Here is a 23,009-nt window from a genome sequence, read left to right as displayed (position 1 = left end):
AAACTAGACAGAGGCAAATTAAAGATTTATACTAATGAAGTTGATACATTAGGATATATATTTTTTCCTGAAATAACTAGGTATGCCCACATGTGTATATACATATACAGAAGAGAACACTCATAAATGAGAAAATACAACAAAATATTACATTGGGTAGGGGCTGGAAGGATGGCTCAGTCTGTAAAGCACTTTACAAGGACCCGAGTTCAATTCCCAGATTCTTGGTTAAAAACAAGAAAACAAAAAACAACAGCTACTTGTGGTGGTCTATGCCTGTAATTCTAGTGCTGGGGGAGACACAGTCAAGATTTCTGAGACTTGGGCTGGAGAGACGGCTTAGTGGTTAAAAAACACTGACTGCTCTTCTAGAGGTCCTGAGTTCAAATCCCAGCAAGACAGCCACAGTGTGTTTGAGTGTGTGAGTGTGAGTGTGTATGTGCGTGAGTGCCTGTATGTGTTCGTGTGTGTATGTGAGTGTGTGTGTAGAAAATAAATAAGTTTAAAAATTTTCTGAGACTCTGCTGCCAGCCAGTTCAGCCCTAAAGTGAGCACCAGGCAAATCAAGATCCTGTTTCAAAAAGGAAGTGAATGTATTCTTTTTTTTTTTTAAGATTTTTTTATTTATTATTATATGTGAGTACACTGTAGCTGTCTTCAGATACACCAGAAGAGGGCATCAGACCTCTTTACAGGTGGTTGTGAGCCACCATGTGGTTGCTGGGAATTGAACTCAGGACCTCTGGAAGAGCAGTCGTCGCTTTTAACCGCTGAGCCATCTCTCCAGCCCATGAATGTATTCTTAAGAAAGCACCCAAAGTTATTTATTCTGTGGCCACCATAACAACTGTACATACATGTGCACCCTCAAATATGTGTACTGGTGCACACAGAGATATAAGTTAAGCAAAGCACACACCACTTACCCACACCCACACAAAAGCAATTAAAGGGCTGGAGAGATGGCTCAGTGGCTATTGACTGTGGCTATAAGACAGCCACAGTGTACTCATATACATAAAACAAATCTTTTTTTACAAAGGCACTTAGGTGTGGTGGCACAAGACTTTTAATCCCAGGACTTGGGAGGCAAAAACATAGGTCGATCTCTGTGCGTTCCAGAGCAGCCTAGTCTACAAAGGGAATCCCATTACAGCCAAGGCTGTTAGAGAAATTCTGTCTTGAAAATAGAAAAAAGCGGGCTGGAGAGATGGCTCAGCGGTTACGAGCACTGACTGCTCTTCCAGAGGTCCCGAGTTCAAATCCCAGCAACCACATGGTGGCTCACAACCATCTGTGATGAGATCGGATGCCCTCTTCTGGTGTGTCCGAAGACAGTGACTTATATATAATAAATAAATAAATCTTAAAAAAAAAAAAAAGAAAATAGAAAAAAGCAAACCAACCAAACCAAATCAAAAACCAAAACAAAATGAACCAAAACCATAAAAGGGCAACTTGAGCTACTAGGACACCAGTATTCTTTTTCATTTATCTTATACACTGTCAGACATTTTTAATATAAAAATATACAAGTGTATCATTTTAGTCATGTGTAAGTATACAACTTAGTAGCATTGGTTACATTTATAATCTTGTGCAGCTATCAATTCACTACCTATTTCTAGAAACTTCCAAACAGAAATTGTGTGCCCATTGAAAATAAACACCCATATTTTGTAATCAGCTTTACTTCTCTATTTGCACAACATTTGGTCTATTTTCTAGTACAACGACAAGCTTCACCCTCTAGCATGCCTTATAATTTCATTCCTTGAGTGAGAATAATATTCTATGCATTTATGCAGTATACTTTGCTTATCTACTCATCTGTTGGCCCATACACTTGATCTGAGTCAGCATTTTAGCTACCGTGACTAATACTGCTATACACATGGGCACAGTAGAATTTGAAACCTTGCCATCAATTCACAACTGTTGACTTGCAGTTCAGAACTATTGACTTGTGGTAATCTGTTGGTTTTTTGTTTTGTTTGGTCTTTTGGTTTTCTGAGACAGGGTTTCTCTGAAACTCTGGCTGTCCTAAAACTGCAGACCAGGCTGGCCTGGAATTCCCAGATTACCAGAGGTGGGGACCTCTGTCTTCCAAGGGCTGGCATTAAAGGGGTGTGCTGCTTCCACCCAGGGTGGGCTTTAGAGTCCACTACTGGATGGGGTTTTTGACATGGGATTCACTATACAGCCCAGGTTGGCCTTGGATTTATAATCTTCCTACTTCTGCCACCCAAGTGTTGATTCCAACTTGCACTTCCCTAAAGGTTAGGGATATTCCTACCCTTTTATGTGTTTATTGGCCATTTTTATCATTTTAATCAAAGAAATGTCTATTCCAGAGTATCATCTATTCTGCTTATCTACGATTTTGGTGCCACATACTATTTATCTTTGTCTCATTTAATTTTGAGACCATTTCCAATAAAAGTTTAAAATAGTGGGTTTATCCATTCACACTTAGAAGAATTAAACTGAATCCCAATCTCAGACCTATTATAAAATCAACTCAAACTCCATCACCACTCTTAATATCACCCAACAAAGGATTGTTATCTAGAATATATTAAGAGCTAAGAAAATTGCTCTTGCTCTTTGCTCTTCTCTGCTCTCTTACCCTCTTCCCCTTTGTCCCTGTCCCTTTTCTCCCCATTCCCCTCCCCCTTTCCTCCACCTGCTCATGGCTGATCTTTATTCCTCTCCTCTTCATGTGGGAAGAAAAAAAAAAAAAAAGAACTGAGAAAATTATGCTTCAAGGGCCACGGAGAGGGCTCAGCAGGTAAAAGTGCTGTCAGAACAGATCTTAAGAACCTGGGTCTGGATCCCTGAAACCTATGGAAGAAATGGCCTGTCCTCTGACCTCCATTCACACAAGTCTTTTTTTAAGAAAATTAAGAATGAAAGGATGGCTCCAAGCATCAGACATTCGCTACATGGTTACCATGCATACTCATAAAATAAATCCTTAGGAAGGAAGGAAGGAAGGAAGGAAGGAAGGAAGGGAGGGAGGGAGGGAGGGAGGGAGGGAGGGAGGGAGGGAGGAAGGGGATTGAAGGAGCTAGAGAGAAATGGTTCAGTATTGACAGCACTCACTACTCCTACAGAGAACCTGAGTTTGGTCCCCAACACCCACATTCCTGACCATCTGTAACTCTTGTTCCAGAGTATTCAATGTTCTTTTCTCTCCATGGACACTGCACACACACAGTGCGCAGACATTAATGCAGGCAAAACACATACACACAAACACATAACCTAGAGTCCTTTGATAAAAGTTTCAATAAAGGACTATCTGCACAGGGTTGGTCTATGGACATGTCTGTGAAGAAATGTCTTAAGACAGACACTGTGGACACCATTCCCTAGGCACTGGGTCCTGACTTGTGTGAGGTGCTTTAAAAGACTTTATATACTAACTGCTTTAAACTCCTGCTGCAGGGACTCCCGCAGAGTGATGCACTATAACCCCAAACTATAAGCTAAAGCAAACTATTTCACACAAATTGTTCTTTTTTGGAATTTTCTTTATAAACATTGTTTTTAGATGTTTTGAGGTGCATGTCTTTAACCTAGCTCTCGGGAAACAAAAGTAGACAGAACTCTTGAGTTCTCCGCCAGCCTGGTTTACAGAGCAAGTTCTAAGACAGCAAGGCCTACACAGAGAAACCATGTCTTGAAAATCCAACAAAAATAGCACATTTAAATTTATGTGTATTTATATTTTGCCCACAGTATATATATTGTATACACACACACATATATATGTATATGTGTGTGTGTGTACATCTGTGCACACATACATCACATGCATGGCGGGTGTCCAGTTAGCCAGGAGGGCACTAGTTCCCCTGGAACTTAAGTTAGAGTTGTTTGTAAGCCACCATGTGGGTGCTAGGAATTCTTAACCACTGAGCATCTCTACAGCACCCCCCATTTGAATATTTTATCATAGCAACAGAAATGAAGCACATTCCAAACTGGACAACCAAACTGTAAACCTTTAATCACAGCACACAGGAGGCAAAGACAAGACAGGACTAATAGTTCACTGTTTATAGCCTCCAATGAAGGTGCAGGAACAAGCCTGTAATCCCAGCACTTAGCAGGCTGAGGCAGAAAAATCACGGCAAGTAAAGTCCATGCTACATAGCGAGGATGATCCTGTCTGTAAGTCAGCAAATCATCTCTCACAAAAAAAAGACATCCACATAAACTTCCAATGGCTGGCCTTTTCTAGAGTATCAGAGTAATATGGGTTTTTGAATTGTGGTGCTGCAAATTCAGTTAACGATTGGGGTTTAGAGAGTTGAAAAAACAGAGGTGTGGTAAATAGGACATGAAAACCCAGATGATCTATATCTGAACACCCAAACACCTCTCACTCGCACCTCTGTAACTTCTACATGTATATTACATAAACCTAACAAAAGGAAACAAAAACAGACCAAGTTTCTCAACTACTGGTTTGGTTTCTTCATATATTTCCTCTTATAGCTAACCCTCATGTACACAGGAATCCACTCTAAAAAGTGAAATTAGGGGGCTGGGGATTTAGCTCAGTGGTAGAGCACTTACCTAGGAAGCGCAAGGCCCTGGGTTCGGTCCCCAGCTCCGAAAAAAAAAGAACCAAAAAAAAAAAAAAAAAAAAAAGTGAAATTAGGTTTTGGATTACTGTTCTCCCTTGGGCTTCTGCAGAACATTGGCTCCAGGATCGACTACCAGCAAATACCAAACTTTGAAGGAACTCCAAGTCCTTATAAAGTGATATCGGGTTAGGTATCTTAGCATATACCTATAACCCCAGCAATTATGAAGGCGGAGCAGGACTGACAGTTCAAAACTAGCAGGGGCTAATGAGACTGTTTAAAAAAAAAAAACCCAGAATTTTCTTGTTACCTGTGTACTTTAAACTATTCCCAGATTATAATACAATGTTTAATGTACATAATACTCAGTTCTATGTAAATGCTACATAAAAAGCTGTTAGAATATATGGTTTAGACAGTAACAGTCTCTCCCTGCTCAGTACAGATTTAACTTGTTTTTCTGAACACAGTTTTTCAATCCATGACTGGCTGAATCTGTAAAGGCAGGAGAACACAAGGCTAATCAAGCATGAACTAACTTAAATGCTTAAAGACTTACCTGTGGACTGGTGAGAGAGTTCACTAAACAGTTCAAGCAGAGAGAGACTGAGAATATGCAGGGTTCAGGAGGCAGAGGCTGTTATGATACCTAAGTGAGAAGGGCCAACCCAGCTCAACCTAGGCTGCAGCAGCACAGGCAGCACAGACGGCTGAGAAACCCTCTGGCACAGAACTGATGTATAACAAACAGCTCTGGGTAGAGGAAAATGAAATGGGAGGTAACTCATTTCTATTTGAATACATTGTTGGTACCATGTACTGGATAGGTAAAAATTCACAAGATGGGTTTTGGATGTAAATTTAAAATGGCTTTAAGACATTCAAATGGAAATTCTGAGTGGGCAATTAGAAATCAGAAGTCTAGAGCTAAAAGATGTTCTCAGCTTTAAATACCCAATTGTCTTAGAAATTCTTCTTAATATCCATTGTGTGTGTGTGTGTGTGTGTGTGTGTGTGTGTGTACGTACACATGTCTCAGTGCATGTGTAGAGGTTAGAGGACAACTTGTAGGAGCTAGTTCTCTCCTATCATAAAGGTCCCAGATACCAAACAGAAGTCATGAGACTTAGTAGTAGGCACCTCTGCCCAATGAGCCACCTGACCAGCCCAACTCAAACAGTTCTATAAAGCAAACATTACCTTCTTTTTTTTTGGTTCTTTTTTTTTTCCGGAGCTGGGGACCGAACCCAGGGCCTTGCGCTTCCTAGGTAAGCGCTCTACCACTGAGCTAAATCCCCAGCCCCAAACATTACCTTCTAATCTACCTTTTCTAAACTACAAAAAACAAAACAGCCTAAAGAAATTCAGCAGACTAACCAAAGAATACCCACTACAAAAGAAAGTAAGATTCAAAGTCAAGTTGATTGGTTTTTGAAGTTCCAGGTTTTTATTTCTGTATCTTCCTTCTGCTTTAACTTCCAAATTCATGCCTTGGCTTCCTGAGGCCAGGATTTGAGGTGTATGCTACCATGCCCAGCTGGAATTCTCTGCTTCCTGCCACAAACTTCCACATTACTACTCAGTCTTCAAATCCTATTTTCTTATTGGATCTTTAATTCTCTCAAGTCAAGAACCATGTCTCACATAACCTTTCAAATTTTAAACTGAGGAAGACACACATAGGTCCTGTCGAAGAACAAACAGCAAGAGCTCTTAATCCATGAGCCATCTCTCTAGCCCTCCAGCCTTTTCTTTCTTTTTGCCCCTCTCCCTTTTTTGGTTTTTCAACTAGCTCTGTAGACCAGACTGACTTCAAACTCTACCTACGTCTACCTCCTGACTGCTGTGATTAAAGCTATGCAATCCCACTGCCCAGTTTATGCCCCTAGCTTTCTATGTAAGTGCTGGAGACTCATACTCAGGTCTTCATGCTTCAAGCACCCTTAACCCCACTGACCTATGTTCTCAGTCCATACTTTAAAAAGAGCTTATTTGGAAGTTAACAAAGCACATGAGTATTGGCTATCTGGAGGGTCAGTTTTTATAACCACTGCACAGTAAATTAGACCTTAAGGACATCTGAATCATCCTAAATTACCACCTTCCCAACCATTTAGTAACTAACAATTCCCTGGCACTGTATCTACAATCCAAAACCCTCACTCAGCCTGACTCTGAAACATAACTTGGGGGGGGGGGGGCACACGCATGCCTGTTAATTCCAGCACTCAGTAGGCTGAGGAAGGAGGATCATTAAGAAATGAGGCCACCTAGCTATAAAACAAGACACTGCCTTAAAACAACCAAAAGACATTGCTAAGTCTTAATGCCTGAAGTTTAGCCTAAAACAAATCTGTGAAAAACCTTTCAAAATCTTTCTTACTAAATAAAGTCTGACCACACCAAAGCCAGTTACATGGCTCTGTATAACCGATTCTTCAATAAAATAAAATTAAAGGAAAACTCCACTAAAACTAAGAACCTTAGAAATGGTCCAATGTGCGATAACTACAAAAGCTGGGTTACATATTCCTACTAATGTCATTTTTGTTGAAGAATTGTCTAGTGTTTAAAACAAAAGATAACACCAGAACTTGAAAAAAATGAAACTAGTTTTTATACCACAAAAGTTTTATTTAGTCCATTTAAATATTGTTTATTGCCCATCAAACAAAGCATGAGAAATGGGGATAGAGTTCACTGGTTAAGCGCCTGCCTAGCACACAGACACCTCCAGAAAAGCAAATCAATCACCAGAAGCAGCTTGCCTTTTTTCCTGTATAAAAGCGACACTGGATCAGCATAGTGGTGCACTCGCAAGGCAGAGGCAGGTGAGCTGTTGAGTCTAAGGCCTGCCGGGGCTACAGAGCTAGTTCCAAGCCAGAGCTACATAGAAAAACCAAAAACCCTGTCTTGAAAAGCATTCCTGCCACATAGCAAAAAAAAGTGGCACTAGGGGTGGTCCAGGGGCTTTAGATATGCTGGACACATTGTGTAGTATTTCTTAGGTCCTCTGACTAGGAAACGGTAAAATTATAGTTAAGAGTGGAAAGAAAATAGGACTCAGAGAAAAAAGCAAGCAAGGAAAGCTGCAAGCCCTTTGTTAATCCCTGAAGATTAAAATCTTGTTCTGACTTAAGCCAAAGTCTTGTACGGTAGGGAGTCTAATGGGTAAATGAAGTTCATTACACACGCTGAGAGTCAAGACGGAGAAGACTAGGGGAAGAAATAAATACATTTTAACTTATTTTAAGGTAGCCTCTGGAGACCCAAGAAACAAGGTCTTTATAGTTAAAAAAAGAAGTGTGTGAGTGTGTGTGAGTGTGTGTGTGTGTGTTTGCTATGTGTTTCAATGACCCACCTATACCTATAGTATCTTGGAGGTGGAAGCAGGAAAATTAGAAGCTCAAGGTCAGGCTGGAGAGATGATGGCTCAGTGGTAGAGAAACCCCAGGTTCCATTCATAGCATTCACAGGACAACTCGAAACCATCTGTAGCTCCAGTTTCAGGGAATCCAAAGCCCTCTTTTGACCTTGGGGACATTGAATGCATTGGATACAGAGCAGAGACATAAAGACAAACAGAGAAATTAAAATAAGGAGGACCTGGGTTCCCAGCACCCACCTGTCAGGGTCCCAACCATATGTTGGTTCTGGGGGAATCTGAACATCCTCTTCTGGCCTCGACAGGCACTGCATGCATGTGATGCACATACACACACATAAGCAAAAGGAAAATAATCAGGCTTTTATTTTCTTTTTGAGACAGGGTCACCCCCTGAGTATCTTGGAAATCACTATATAGACTAGGCTGGCCTCAAACTGAGATCTACCTACCTACCTCTGTGCTGCTCACCCCACCAGTGTGGGTCACCACACCTGGCTATAACTAAAACTAAAACAAAACCAAAAAACCCCAAAAACCTCACCATCAACAACATAGTGAATTTGTGAGCAATGAGTTCCACGAGACCCTGTCACAAATTAAGAAATAATTTAAGTAAGGGAGGGAGCAGCAAAATGACTCAGCAGGTAAGGAGCTTGCTGTCAAGTCTGAAAACCTGAGTTTGATCCCCAGGACATACATGGAAGAAAACTAGTTATCCTCTAGCCTCACAAAATGCTATGTCATGCATGGGTATGCATGTGCACACACACCTGTTAAAAAAATAATTTTTTAAAAAATTACTGGGGCTGGGGATTTAGCTCAGTGGTAGAGCGCTTACCTAGGAAGCGCAAGGCCCTGGGTTTGGTCCCCAGCTCCGAAAAAAAGAACCGGAAAAAAAAAAAATTACTTGGGGTTGGGGAATTTAGCTCAGTGGTAGAGTGCTTGCCTAGCAAACGCAAGGCCCTGGGTTCGGTCCCCAGCTCCGAAAAAAAAAAAAAAAAAAAAGAAAAAAAATTACTTAATTTGAATGAGTGTTTTTCTGGATGTGTGCCTAGAGCCTTCAGAAGTCAGAAGAGGATACTGGGTCCCCCGGAATTAGAGGTACCCTGTGGCTGCTGGGACTCAAACCCAGGTCGGTCTTCTGGAAGGACAAGTGTTCTTAACTGTTAAGCCTCCTCTCCAGCCCCATTTTTTATTACTACGATGACGATGTTTTATGACACAGGGTCTTTCTGCAGTCCTGGAGCTTGCTATGTAGACCAGGACAGTCTACATAGCAGTCTAAGGGCTCCTCCTCCTTCTGCCTTTGTGCTGGAATTAAAGGTATTGCACCCCACACCTACCCCTTTATTATATTTTCTTAACAATTTTTATTCTGTATGAGTGTTTCCCTGGATATATGTGCACCATATGCACCCAAGTTTGACTTCCAGGACCTACATGGAAGAAGGAAAGAGCCACCAGGGCTCATGTGCCTCCCTCATCCTCACAGTAAACAGATGGATGTAATTAGAAAGAAAGAAGTGGGCTTGCTTGGCCAGGTGTGGCATTACATTCCTTTAATTCCAGCACTTGGGTGGCAGAGGTAGGTGGATCTCTTTTCAAGGTTAGCCTGGAATTCAGAGTGAGTTTCAAGATAGCCAGGGCTATCTGAGAGCCCCCCCACAACCCCGTCTCAAACAAAACAAACAAACAAGATTAATAAAACCAACAACTAAATTTTGAGAGTTCCCTGGATTTCTTTGACCTTCAAATCTCAAAGTTTCAACTGAATACTGAACTAAGAAAACTTCCTATTCAAAACAAATTTTCTCTGGTTCTACTAAGGGTCTGATTTTAGGATATAATATTTATAAAGCTATAGATGTAGCTCAGTGATAGAACAAATATATATGGATCTGGGATGATACCCAGATACCTCCCTAAAAAAATTACTTTAAAGTTGGGCATGATGGCAAGACTACAAGACAGTCAGGACTACAAAGTAAGGCCTAACTTCATAAAGGTTCACAATAACACAACTTACTGACGGAGGGACCCTACAGGGTATTTATCGTTAGATTACAATTCTAGCATACAAATGTGCCTTCTGCTCTTAGTCCTAACTAAAAGATATACGGTATTAATGCTTGAAAAGAAAACACAGAAGTAGGGGTTGGGGATTTAGCTCAGTGGTAGAGCACTTGCCTAGGAAGCGCAAGGCCCTGGGTTCGGTCCCCAGCTCCAAAAAAAAAGAACCGGAAAACACAGAAGTATCTGTAACATAAAACAAACTTATGGGGGTTGGGAATTTGGCTCAGTGGCAGAGCGCTTGCCTAGGAAGCGCAAGGCCCTGGGTTCGGTCCCCAGCTCCGAAAAAAAGAACCAAAAAAAAAAAAAAAAAAAAACTTAAACCAAGTTATTCTGTTACCCTAAAGACATAACTGATGGTCAGAAAAATCATTATCTGTATATTTTATCTTCTGTTCAGACAGCAGAGGCAAAATGAGTCTTAGTGTGAAACTTGATCCCATTGACCACCATTCTCTGGAGCCTAGGGACAGAAAACTAAAGTAGAACTCAGCACTTACATCTACAATATCACTGTTATCATTTGAATGTCTCTGGAACTCATTGTGGAATGAAATGCATACTCTCAGGTTCAGAGGTTAAATAACCTCTGCTCCCTCCCTCTATTCTAAGAACACTAAATAGAAAGGAACAGGTGGGAAGTCTATTTAAGATTTAAATATATTTTTTATACTAAATTCAATACCAGGTCCTTAAATTCTACAAACTGACTGCTTTGTTGTTGTTTTGCTTTTTTTTTTTTTTTTAAAGATGGGGTCTCACCTGGCCTGAAGCTCTCTATGTAAACCAGGCTGGCTTTAAACCAAGATTTTCCTGCCTCTGCTGCTTCCTGAGTACTAGGTACAAAGCGATTTTTTTTTAACAGCTACCAAAACACTGTCCTGTTGCGGAGAGGGGTGTCCTGTAATCCCAGCACTGGGGAGGCAAAGGCAGGCAGAATCTAGGAGTACAAGCCCAATCCTGGTCTATAAAGTGAGGTCTAGGCCAACCAGGGATACATAGTGAGATTGTCTCAAAAAAGAAAACAAACAAACAAACAAACAAACAAAAAACACACAAGTAAAAAAAAAAAGTAAAACCCTAAAACTACTACCTTGAGCTACATGAGATGTAAGGTGAGGTGGAGATGGGGTGGTTCTGAGGTGAGAGAAGCTTTTTTTTTTCCAGAGCTGGGGACCGAACCCAGGGCCTTGCGCTTCCTAGGCAAGCGCTCTACCACTGAGCTAAATCCCCAACCCGAGAGAAGCTTTTTTTTTCTTTTTTTTTTTTATTAACTTGAGTATTTCTTATATACATTTCGAGTGTTATTCCCTTTCCCGGTTTCCGGGCAAACATCCCCCTCCCCCCTCCCCTTCCTTATGGGTGTTCCCCTCCCAACGCCCCCCCCCCAGAGAAGCTTTTAACACAAAGTCTTCACTTTAAAAATGTACAAGTTATCTTGCAACAAATTTTCAAGAAACTGTCCTATATGATGGTAGAAACAAAAGCCATGAACACAACTACACTTAACTAAACAAGAACCTAGGTAGCAGCCAGTGGATACTGAAGTTCTTTAGGAATAATACCTGAATAGTCTTTAGTACATCAAAAATGTGGAATGCTGTATTTTGGGAGGAAAACTGTCCAGAAAGACAATGCATTAAAATTCCACTGAAAAATTAACTATGCCAGTCTGATTTATAGTGCGTGGTTCAGTGGATAAAGGCACCTGTAGCATAACAAACTGAACTCAATCCCTGGGTACCATACAGCATATCCCAAATGTTGTTCTCTAACCTCCATTCAAACACCATTGCACAAGTATGCATCCATACAAAAGAGTCAACAAAAATGGGTCAAAGGTGTATGTACCTCAGTAACAGAATACCTATACTGAATGTGTGTGTGTGTGTGTGTGTGTGTGTGTGTGTGTGTGTGTGTGTGTGTGTGTGCGTGCAGCAGCAGGTGCCTGGTGGTATGCATCCAATCTAATCTAGGGTTTGGAGGCTGAGGCAGGAGGATCTCAGTACATTCCAGGCCAGCCAGAACTATATAAAAAGTCCACTCAAAAACAAGCCAGGTGTCGTGGCACATGCCTTTCATCCCAGAACTCAAGAGGCAGAGGCAGTTCATCTCTGAGTTTGAGGGCATCCTTGTGTATATAATGGGACAGTCAGGACTGCAAAAACAAAACACTCAGAATAAAAACAGATTCATGCCAAGAGATGATTGCACACACTACCCAGAACTTGAGAGGCAAAAGCAGGCAGATCCCTGGGTTCAAGGCCAGGCTTGTCTATAGAACCAATTCCAGGACAGTTAGGGCTACAAAGAGTAACTCTTGTCTTGAAAAACCAACCAACCAACCAACCCCCAAAACATAGAAAGAAACAAGAGAGACAGGGATATGGAAAGGATGCTATAAAGCCTCCATAGTAGAATACAGTACAATTCCTCTGTCCTCCTAGGACACCTACACTCGCCTGCACATACCCTCATATAGACAAACAGATATAATTAAAAAAAAAACTTTTTAAAAGAAAATGATACTTCTTAAATGTGTCTACAGATGAACAAACTTAGAACTTTTCCTAGTCTGAAACAAGATGAACTCAATCTAGAGGTAAGGGAATCCTAGAGCTTGGAAAATTGCAAGAGGAAGAATCTTAGATCTGTCAAAACTAGACAACATATACTGGACCCAGGTAACTAAAGCAATCACATACTGAATGTGACTTAACATATTCTCACCTAAACTAGTTCAGCACCTTATTCGACCAGCAGGCCACAGCAGAAACAAGATGTACAAGCCAAAAGTTTCTTTAACAAGTAAGAACTCTTGGCATCCAAAAATGAAAACCAAGAAGGGTATAGCAATATTAGCAATGACATGATATTAGTGGTGACTTCATTAATAATCTTTAAAAAGAATCCTCTGAGGTATAGGGCACAAACTCCATTTTACAGATGAAGAAACTGGAGATTAATAAGTCATTCCCACGGTGTTACTACTTCAGCTGCAGAGGTGACAAAACCAAAGCTTGAGAAGTTGATCCTCAACTCTCCAGAAGTAGAGGTTCTTCCTACAAGCCCCCTAGTGAACCCACCGCCCAGCGATTTCTGCTAATTCTAAATCTCATTCTCCCCTATCCAATTCCAGCTGTCTTACAAATTATACCCAGGGCACATAGTAAGTTCCCTGTAGCATCAACAATAAATTAAGCCTAGACACAGTATATTTATTATGACAAATGCCAGCCAATTGTGAAGTTGAGGGTAAGGGTACCTAGAGGGCCTTAGTATAGTACCTGCCAGAATTATAGTAAGCCTTTGGGGACTACTGAATAAATATGACTAGTCCAAATGGCTCCTTTGATTAAAAAAAAAAAAGACAAATTTCTAATAAACCAGCCCTCCCCGTTTTAGAGGGAGTATCTTTCTTGAGACAGGACCTACCATGTAGCCTAGATTGGCCTGTATCTCAGGTCCTACAGCTTAAGCTTTTGTCAGTGCTGTGTTCATAGGCACAAACCACCATAGATTATCTTCTGCTCATGGAAGCCATGAGATGCCCTCAAACTGGAGTTACAGATAGTAGTGAGCCACTATGTGTGTGCTGGGAAATGAACTCAGGCCCTCTAGAAAAGTAGCCACTGTTTTTAACTGCTGATCCATCTCTCCAGGCCACCTATCCTCCCTGCACCTTGAGGTGAGATCTCTGTGTAGCCTCTGGAACTCAGAGATCAACCAGCCTCTGACTCCTAAGTGTGGGGATTAGAGGCACCACCACCACCACCTGGCTCCTACCCATTCTTTTTTAACAGGATGATTTTCTTAAGATTTACAGAACATTAATGAGACAGCTAAATTGAGAAATGCCCATTAGAGCATTAGTCATAACTAGAAAAATTCCAAGCGCTCACTTTTCTAAGCAGACTAAAATGTTTCCAGCTAATAAAAACTCAAAAAACCCAGTGCTAAAAGAACAAAGGGTATTTGAGACCTGACACATAAAAATTATAAAAGATTCCTCTACCCAGGATACTAATCCTAAAATCTTACCACTATTTTTTCATGTAAGAAAACACCATCATCAAAAATGTAAAAAGCGCTTACCCACCATAGCAACTGTTGTTAAGTAGGTTTTGTTTTTTAAATCTAAGGATAAAGACCAAGAATTTGCAAAAGCCAATAGAACACCACTCCTGGCTTAATTTTGCAATGTTGTAATTATCTATCACCTCAAATGTAAAAGAATCAATCCTTTATTTCTATAACATGTTTGGTCAACAACTGTTGAATTTTATCTGGAACAAAATATTTAAATATTTGCTAGGAATTAACAGTTCTTTATATTCTATAGGGAAAAAAATCCCAGCTGTTTATTTTTCTAAGCAGACTAAAATGTTTCAGCTAATAAAAACAACTTAGAAAAGCTCCTAAGACCACAGTGTTAAAAGAGCAGATACAATAGGGGCATTTGAGAAGTGACACAAATAAAATGGCCTATCAGCCCATTACTGGGAGATGGAGAAACAAAGCAGAAAGAAGCTCAAGGTCATCCTCTGCTACAATGAACTAGAGACTAGCCTGGGCTACAAGAGATATGCAAAGCAAACAAAAAAAAAATCAACCAAACAACCAAACAAGTGGAAGGAATGTGGAACAAGGTGCCACAAACCTTTAATCCTAGCCCTCGGGGCAGAGGCGGGCAGATCTCTCAGATCAGTCAGGTACATAGAGAGATTTTTGTCTCAAAAACACAGTAACATTCATCTATAATCCAAGCAGCTGCCACTTTTTCTTAATGGGGTATAGCTGTTAGGCTGCATGAAGCCCTGGGTTCGATCCCCAGTGGCACATAAGCCAGGATTGGTGAAAAATTTTAATTTAATAATTTAATAAAATTTAATAAAAATTTTAATTCCAGCACATTCAAGACCCCATCACAAAACAAACAAAGGAAAGAATGGATGAATGAGTTAGAAAATAATAAGAGAACAAACCAACTGGCCAGTGGTTTGTGCCCGATTTCCTGCACTCAAAAGGCAGCAGCAGCAGGACTGCCATGAGTCCGAGGTCAGCTTGGTCTACATAGTGAAACCATACAACAAATAAACACAAAAGCTGTTGCCTACATTCTCTCTAGTCCTGCCTACCCCTGGTGTGGAGTTGGGTGTGGGTATCCATTATTTAACAATTAAAAGCCATGCCACTTTGAAATCCTCCATCTCAGGAACCAAAAACCTTTCAGGCTTAAGCAGTCAACACTGTTCTTGTGCAAGATACATGGCCCTGGTCACCCAGTGAATTGTGACAACCAAAGAAGGAATAAATCCAGCTGGCTTTTTTTTTTTTGGTGGTGGTGGGGTTTGGAGACGGGTTTCTCTGTTCAGCATTAGCTGTCCTGGAACTTACTATGTAGACCAAGCTGGCCTTGAACTCTCAAGACATCTACCCACCTCTGCATGCCAATTACTAGGGTTGAATCCGCGTGCCACCATATAATTTTATATAAAAAATATAATTTTATAATGATGTAATTATATAATATTAAATTATACTATATATATTTTATATTATATAACTATCAGGTATAACAAGCATTATTAATTCTTGCTGAAAATCCTAAGCCCTTAGCAAATTCAATGGCAGTTCACATCAGATCTAAGTTTCAGCAACTAAATATTTACACACAAGCTGTCAAGTTATATAAACTTGATACGTTATAAACAGTTACTATACTGGGCATACATGTTCAACTGTTAATATAGTCCCTCAATTAATCGTCACAAAGAAGCAGGCAGAAAGAACTAACTATATATAGTCCCAGGTGTTTTATTATAGTGCTCAGAGAATACAGTTCCAAAGCCATGACTACTGCCTCAACCAGGATTCTTTGTCTAGTTCTAGAGATGTATGTTACCCTTTAGAAGATAATGCTCCTTACTGTAAAGTCTAAAAACCAAACCTAAGCAGGTAACCTCAAAAGTCCCTCATATCTTAAAATTTATTTTGTCAGCTGCATTCAATGATTCCAACTTGAACACACTATTGAAGAACAAAGCCAAGCAGAGCATGGTGGATCGCATGTGTAGCATTAGCACTTGGAGGTCTGATGCAGGGGAACCATTGAGAGTTACAGGAAAATCTGGGCTAAAGAGTAAGATCCCCACCCATAATCTGGGCTGAAAAATAAGATCCTTTCTCTTGCACACTCACACGCGCGCACACACACCATAAGCTATAAACTACATTTTGTAATTATGATTGCTAAATCTAACCTCAAAAACAGAAAATAATAGTTACAACTTAGAGCCGAATGTAAAAGAATAGACCACAGTGTGTCTCATTAATTCACTGAAATGTGCATTCTATTTCTATCTCTTCTAATATACAGGGTTATCTTTTTACAGACATGGGCAACTATCAACTTATAATGATCCTACCAAAGTGATTCAGCACTAGAACCAGCATTTTCGCAGGTTATCTACTCCCTTCTTCATACTGCATCTAAGTTCACTCAGGAAAAGAATATTTAAACACCAAGGGCTTGAGAGATGACTGAGTTGTTAAGAGGACTCCAGTTCAATCTTCAGCACAAACATGGTAGCTTACTACCATCTAGAACTCTCTCCAGTTCTAGTAGAACCAACACCCTGTCTGGTCCCCGTGGACACTAGACACACTTGTGGCACATAGACACATGTACAGGCAAAACACACAATTTAATCAAGCACAAGGCATAAAGTCCACTCCACACCATTATTCTATGAATAATCTTTGCTGCCTTTGTTCTCTAGAAATCAACCACACCAACATTATGAAATAAAGCTAGCAAAAGCCAATGTAAAGTTTTCGATTGTTGCTGTAACAAATTACTACAACAAACTTTCCCAATTGTTCCTGTAACAAATTACCAACAAACTGTAAGTCAGAAGCAGAGTAGACTTAACTGTTATCTTGTTGAGAGTCCAACTAGGCCAAACTCAAAGTATCAGCCAGCTGTTTTTCTTGCTGGCAGCTCTGAGGAATCTGCTCTGTGCCCATTCAGGTTGTTGGTTTAATTCCTATGGTTGGTTGTACAAATGGAGGTCTGGCTCCTTTGACAGCGGTCAGCCGGAGCTCCCTTTGCTATACAAGGCTGCTCTGCTGTATTCACAATTTCCCTGTTGCCAGATCCCAGAAAGACAGAATGGAGTCCTTAAATTCTTTGCTTAAAAAACTAATTAATTTACATAAGCTAGGCTGGCCTCAAATTCAGACTCATTTGTTTTTCTGCTGGGACTAGGGTGTAGGCTACCATATCCAGCAGGTTCATTGCTTTTTAAAGACCCACTCCAAGGGAAAAAACAAGACAGAATAAAAGTCTGTACATCGGGCTGGAGAGATGGCTCAGTGGTTAAGAGCACTGACTGCTCTTCCAGAGGTCCTGAGTTCAATTCCCAGCAACCACATGGTGGCTCACAACCATCTGTAATGAGATCTGATGCCCTTTTCTGGTGTGTCTGAAGACAGCTACGGTATACTTCTACATAATTACATAATAAATAAATAAATAAATAAATAAATAAATATTAAAAAAAAAGTCTGTACATCAGTGGCTCTTTTTTTTTTTTGGTTCTTTTTTTTTTTCGGAGCTGGGGACCGAACCCAGGGCCTTGCACTTCCTAGGCAAGCGCTCTACCACTGAGCTAAATCCCCAACCCCACATCAGTGGCTCTCAACCTGTGGGTCATGGCATTTTGGTGCTTGAATGACCCTTTCACAGGGGTTGCATATCAGATACTTACAATTCATAACAGTAGCAAAATTACAGTTATGAAGTAGCAAAAATTTTATAGTTGGCTCACCAGAACACAAGGAACTGTATTAAAAGGTCACAGCATTATGAAGGTTTAAACTGTGGTATTACATAGTCTCTTCGGCCATATAACAACATTCTAGAGATGAGGGATCCAACATTTTAGTGGGGTCATTTTGTCTTCAAAGATTTACATTGTGCTACTCACAAAACACATTCATCCTATACCAAGTTAAGTCCCCAACATCTCAAACTACTATATCAACCTCAAGTCCAAAAGTCTCATCTAATACTTCCAGTTTTAAAAGAAAAGCCGGAATCTCAGCCAGGAGTGGTGATATACAACTTCAAACCCAGCACTTAGCAGGCAGAAACAGGAAGATGGACAAGTTCCAAGCCAGACTGGTATAGTGAATTTCTAGCTAGCAAGAGATACACAGCAAAATTCTACCTTAAAACAAAAACCAACAACAAAATCTCTTCACTTAATTTAGGTATAAAATGTTCTGGGTCACAGTATATTAACTAAAACATCTGGAACATAAATGTAAGAAAACACACCCAAAGTGACTCCATTTCATTGCCCATAGAAAATCCTCTGCTGTTTTGAGTTCCAATCCTCTAGGCTCTTGGTTCCACTTGAGATGCACAGGTATACAAACACCCAACTTTATGAAAAGCAGCACTATTTCAGAGAGTTCAACAATCCTTTTTATTTTCTCCTACTTCTTTCAGTGGATCTAGCATTGTTCCTGTAGGCATAAAATTATAAAGAATATATAATAATGGGGCTTTCATGAATTTCACAGGGGTCCACTCTCTTTAAAAGATATTCACAATTAAAGCAAATTGAACCTTCAACATTTTGCTAGAACATCTAAGCTTAAAAAACAAATGCACAAAACAAAAATAAACCCCTAAGTTTATTTGCACATACACTTGCAAACTCTGCCTTCCATAATGGCACAATTTCAGCTAATGGATACAATTTCAGCTAAGCCTGCTGGCCAGTCATCTCTTGTCAGTTTGCAGTTATGTATAACTCACCATCTCAACCTTCACTAGCAAAGTCATTAACATCCACATTCCTACTAACAATCTGTTCTAGGTCTTTTCTATCGTACTACTCAAAATTCTTCCAACCTCCTCCCACTGCCACTTCTATGTTTAGGTAATACAACACCCTACTCCTGGTACCAAAACCTATTCTATTGTTCTGCTACCATATCACCAACAATGTAGTGATTTATATTATCACAAATTTATTACCTTATGATTCCTATAAGTTGTAAATTGGGTAAGCCTGGTCAGGTTAGTATCTCAAGGCCAAAACTCAAGTTGTCTGCAAAGCTGTTGGCTTGCTAAAAACTCCACAGAAAAATCTTGGCATTCAGGTCCATATCTTTACTGTCAGATAGTTGAGGCTGCCCACATTTCATCTCATATTCTCTTTTCAGCCTTCTCTAAAAAAACATCTAATAGAGTCCCTCTCATGCTTTAAATTTCCCTGATTTTTCCCATCTACCCATCTCTGATTCCAGCTGGTAAAAGTACTCTGATTTTAAGTATCCATGTGATCAATCTATGACTAAGCCAGGATCCAGGCTAATTTCCTACTTTAAGATTTTTGGAGTTTGGAGAGATCTCAGTGTATAAGCTTAAGTACTGCTCTTTCACAGGACCCGAGTTCTATTCCTAGGATCCCCACCAGGCAGCTTATATCTACCTGTAACTCCAGCTGCAGAAGACCCAATACCTTTTTCTAGGCTTTATGGGCACCCACATATATATAATTTAAAATAAAATATTTAAAAGTCTAAACATTAATTACATCTGCAAAGTCCTTTTCTACTGTATATCAATATATTTATAGATTATGTATGGACACTGATGTAGGTTGGGTATAACCTGCCTGTGTGTTATAAGTCCAAACCTCATGTTAAGTTTTTAAATCCAATTTCTAAGAAAGCCTTCCCTTTAAATGACTTTATGATGCAAAAATGTCATGTTCAGGGCTGGTAAAGTGCTTGCTTTGCAAACATAAAGACCTAAGCTCGATCTTCAGCATCCAGGGGCAAAAACCCCAGCATAGGTGGGAAGCAGAAACAAGAGGATCCCAGGGGCTGGCTAGCTGACCCCTCTAGCTAAACTATGGAATTCCAGACCTAGTGAGACACTATCAGTAAAAGAAAATAAGGTAGTGGGGGCCGAAAACATAGCCTGGTACCTAAGAGTGGGTACTGCTCTTGTAGAGGATGATGAATGTTCAGTTCACACCACCCACATTGGGCAGGTCACAAATGCCTGTAATTTCAGCTCTAAAGTCTCTAAACCTCTTCTGGCCTCCTAGGCCACCAGCACTTATGTGCACATACCCCCACACAGATACATAATTTTAAAAAGATGGAAAGCAACTGAGTAGGACACCTGACATTCACCTCTGGCTTTCATATTCACCCAGTCCAAAATACACACATGCACGCGCGCGCGCACACACACACAGGAATGCATATGCACACATGAAATGTTATGTTCAGGGATAAAGTCAGTACCAAGGAACTGGGTATGGGTATGGTGGATCGCACCTGTAATTCCAATACTTCTGAAGGACTGAGACAGGCGGACTCTAGACCATACTAGACTACAGGAGTCCTTGCCTAAAAACACAAAAGCAAGTATATAGCAACAAAGAGCAGAAGAACCAAAAGCATAAGGTGGAAATGTTGCCACTTGGTTCTTGCCACTTAGTTACCCAACTTCCATTTAACCCAGAAACTGGTCCACCATCCTCCTTAAGTATCTGCTTTTCTGTTGTTTTCCGTAAAAGCCAAAATAAAGTAGGTATGGTATGCTTAGTTTGTTGCAAAGAAAAGTTGCCAACGAGTAACCTAACTTTGCAACTATTAATTAAACTAATCTAATATCCAAACCTTTCCTTCTTTCAAGTTACATATGCTCCTATATTAACAAACTAAGGGCAAATATTTCAAAGTCAGAGAAGGACAAGCTTGCCCTGGTAGGACTGCAGATGAACTTTTCAAGACGGTATATAGGGGAGGTAGTATATGTCCGGGACTTTTAGCCTCAGGTCTAATAAGCAAGTATAACCTGCTGATTTGTAGTAACTAGAAAGACGATTGCTGAAGTGACCCGTAACAGTAAACTATCTAGATGAGAGAAATTCCGAAGTATCAATTAGCCCCTTTAGTAGCAAATCAGACTTACTGAGCACTTACTGTCTGCTACACACTCCAGGAAACACTTGATACAAATTGTACAATCCTTAACAAACTTACAAACTAGGAAACACTACCATCTTAGAAGGAGGAAAACAAGGTCTACAGCAGGCTGCTAAGTCAGTAGTTCTGATATTTAAGAACCTAGAGAAGTTTAGTTCATTGTCACTGGCCTATACCGCCAGGCATTCAACAAAATAAGGTCTTCAACCCTCTGGGGGTTCTGGGAAGGGATCTTCCCTTCCTAATTTGGTTTTCATTTCTTCTCCCCTATGCCCCTTCCAAAAGAATTTAACAGTTACAAGAGAATCGATTCTACTCCAAATAACCTGTCACCTTTTCACAACTTTCTTCCCCCACAAAAGCAAAAAATCAAGACAGCAATTCTCCCAACTCTTGACTTTGCTTCCCAAAACAAACTGCAGAAGTCTCATCCATCACCGACCTAATAATATAGATCTGTTCCAACACTGCAAAAATCAAACAAATTCAAAAGTCCTCTTCTTTCAAAAGGTCACTAACATGTATACTCTCAGCCAACCTTTCTTCTTCTACATACCTCTCCTCCTCCACCCAGGTTCCCAAGGAGCCCTCAAGCCCAACTCCACCCGTTCGGCCCTAATTCGTGCTTCCCTCTCCCTTCCCCTCCAACAACCCCACCCCGAGCCCCCCTCCACCTAGCACCGGGTCTGCAGGTAGGAAGTTCAGCCCCGCCCAGAGGAATCATAGCAAGGCCCATCTCGCGGCTGCCCCGCGCAACGGGAGGCCGTACTCTCTCGGTGCGCTTCCCCAGTGAAGCGTCCGCGCGCGGCCCCCAGCTCCCTTCCCCCTTCGGCCACCCCACCTCCAAGTTGTCCCTTAGTCTCCGCCCAGTCCAGCCTCCCTCCTGCAAGAAACTGAAGTCTGACAGCCAGCTTCCACCCTCACACCAGCCGGTCCCTCTGCCTCGCTTTGCGCCTTCTCAGGCGGCCAGGATGGACTGCAGGGGCCTCGGCTGCTGTGTGCGGCGAGGGGGGTAGGGAAAGGCGACAGGCCGCTAGGGAGACGGCTGAGAGCGTGCGGGGCGACCGCGCCCTGCTGCCTTGACCTGGGCTCACCCGCGCGCCCCGATGACCTCGGCCCGCGGTTCCCACGGTACCTGCGGTGGAAGCGGCAGCGGCACTAGCCGCGCTCCCCTATCCTCACACAGACAATATGGCGGCGGCGGAGGAGGAGACACACGGCTCGGCCGCCAGCCGCAGGGACCAGAGCGAGGCTGCAGCCTCCGCTGCCGGAAGCGGAAGCCCCCTCCCAATCAGAGGCGGGGCGGAGCCGGAAAAGGCGGTGCCGCCCCGCCCTCGGAGGCTCTGACTGAGCGGGGCCCCGCCGTCTTGTTCTGTGTCATCTGAGAGCGTTCGGTAATTGACTTGGAAGCAGAATGGAATGTTCATCGTAAAGTTTAATAGAATTCTAACAGAGAAGCGCATTTAAGTCAGAACCTGTAATAGGTGACTAGACGAAACATAAACGTCCCATCAAGCAAACGATGGTTTGACACTGCCGAAGATGGCGTGTTTCCTGCACTACGCCTAGCCAGAGAGCGACCAGCCTGCTAGTCCCGAAGCATGCGCGACCTTTCGCGCGAAGCATCCTGGGAGCTGAAGTCTCTCTTGCCCGGACCCCTAGTCTAGGTTTAGGTTTCCAGCAGCACTTTTTTTCCACCCTCAAACTTGGAGTTTAGACTAACGAAAGTTGGGTATCGTAGAGGCCGTGACTCTAGAGTTTAGAGTCTAGGAAAAGGTGGTAATAACCTTCTAGAGAACAAGGCCCAATTCCTTCTATGGAATCCTACCCAGAATTGCCAATTCAGAATACCATAGTGTTTTCCACCTTTCAATCTACCCTCATCCTCACTCTTTTTGGGCCCATTTCCTACTCCAAACAGACACGGGGCA

The 23,009-nt window shown here is 41.4% G+C and overlaps 1 protein-coding gene across 7 annotated transcripts in view; it reads right to left on the bottom strand.

Annotated features, from left to right (window-relative positions):
* Positions 1-22,372, bottom strand: part of Csnk2a1 (casein kinase 2 alpha 1) — a 46,779-nt gene extending 24,407 nt beyond the window's left edge. Inside the window, exons 1-2 of one of the 7 annotated variants that reach the window (XM_063282998.1) lie at positions 22,214-22,331; positions 8,224-8,291 (exon numbers count right to left, since the gene is read on the bottom strand). The gene's annotated coding sequence lies outside the window, so the exon portion shown is untranslated. Of the gene's footprint in view, positions 1-8,223; positions 8,292-22,162 lie in introns of all 7 variants that reach the window. The other 6 variants (NM_053824.2, XM_006235220.5, XM_039104112.2 and 3 more) reach the window with 6 other exon arrangements.
* Positions 22,373-23,009: the final 637 nt, after the last annotated feature.

Source organism: Rattus norvegicus, chromosome 3, assembly GCF_036323735.1.
Source record: "Rattus norvegicus strain BN/NHsdMcwi chromosome 3, GRCr8, whole genome shotgun sequence".
Classification (NCBI taxonomy): domain Eukaryota; kingdom Metazoa; phylum Chordata; class Mammalia; order Rodentia; family Muridae; genus Rattus; species Rattus norvegicus.
This window is presented reverse-complemented; position numbering and strand designations above follow the sequence as displayed.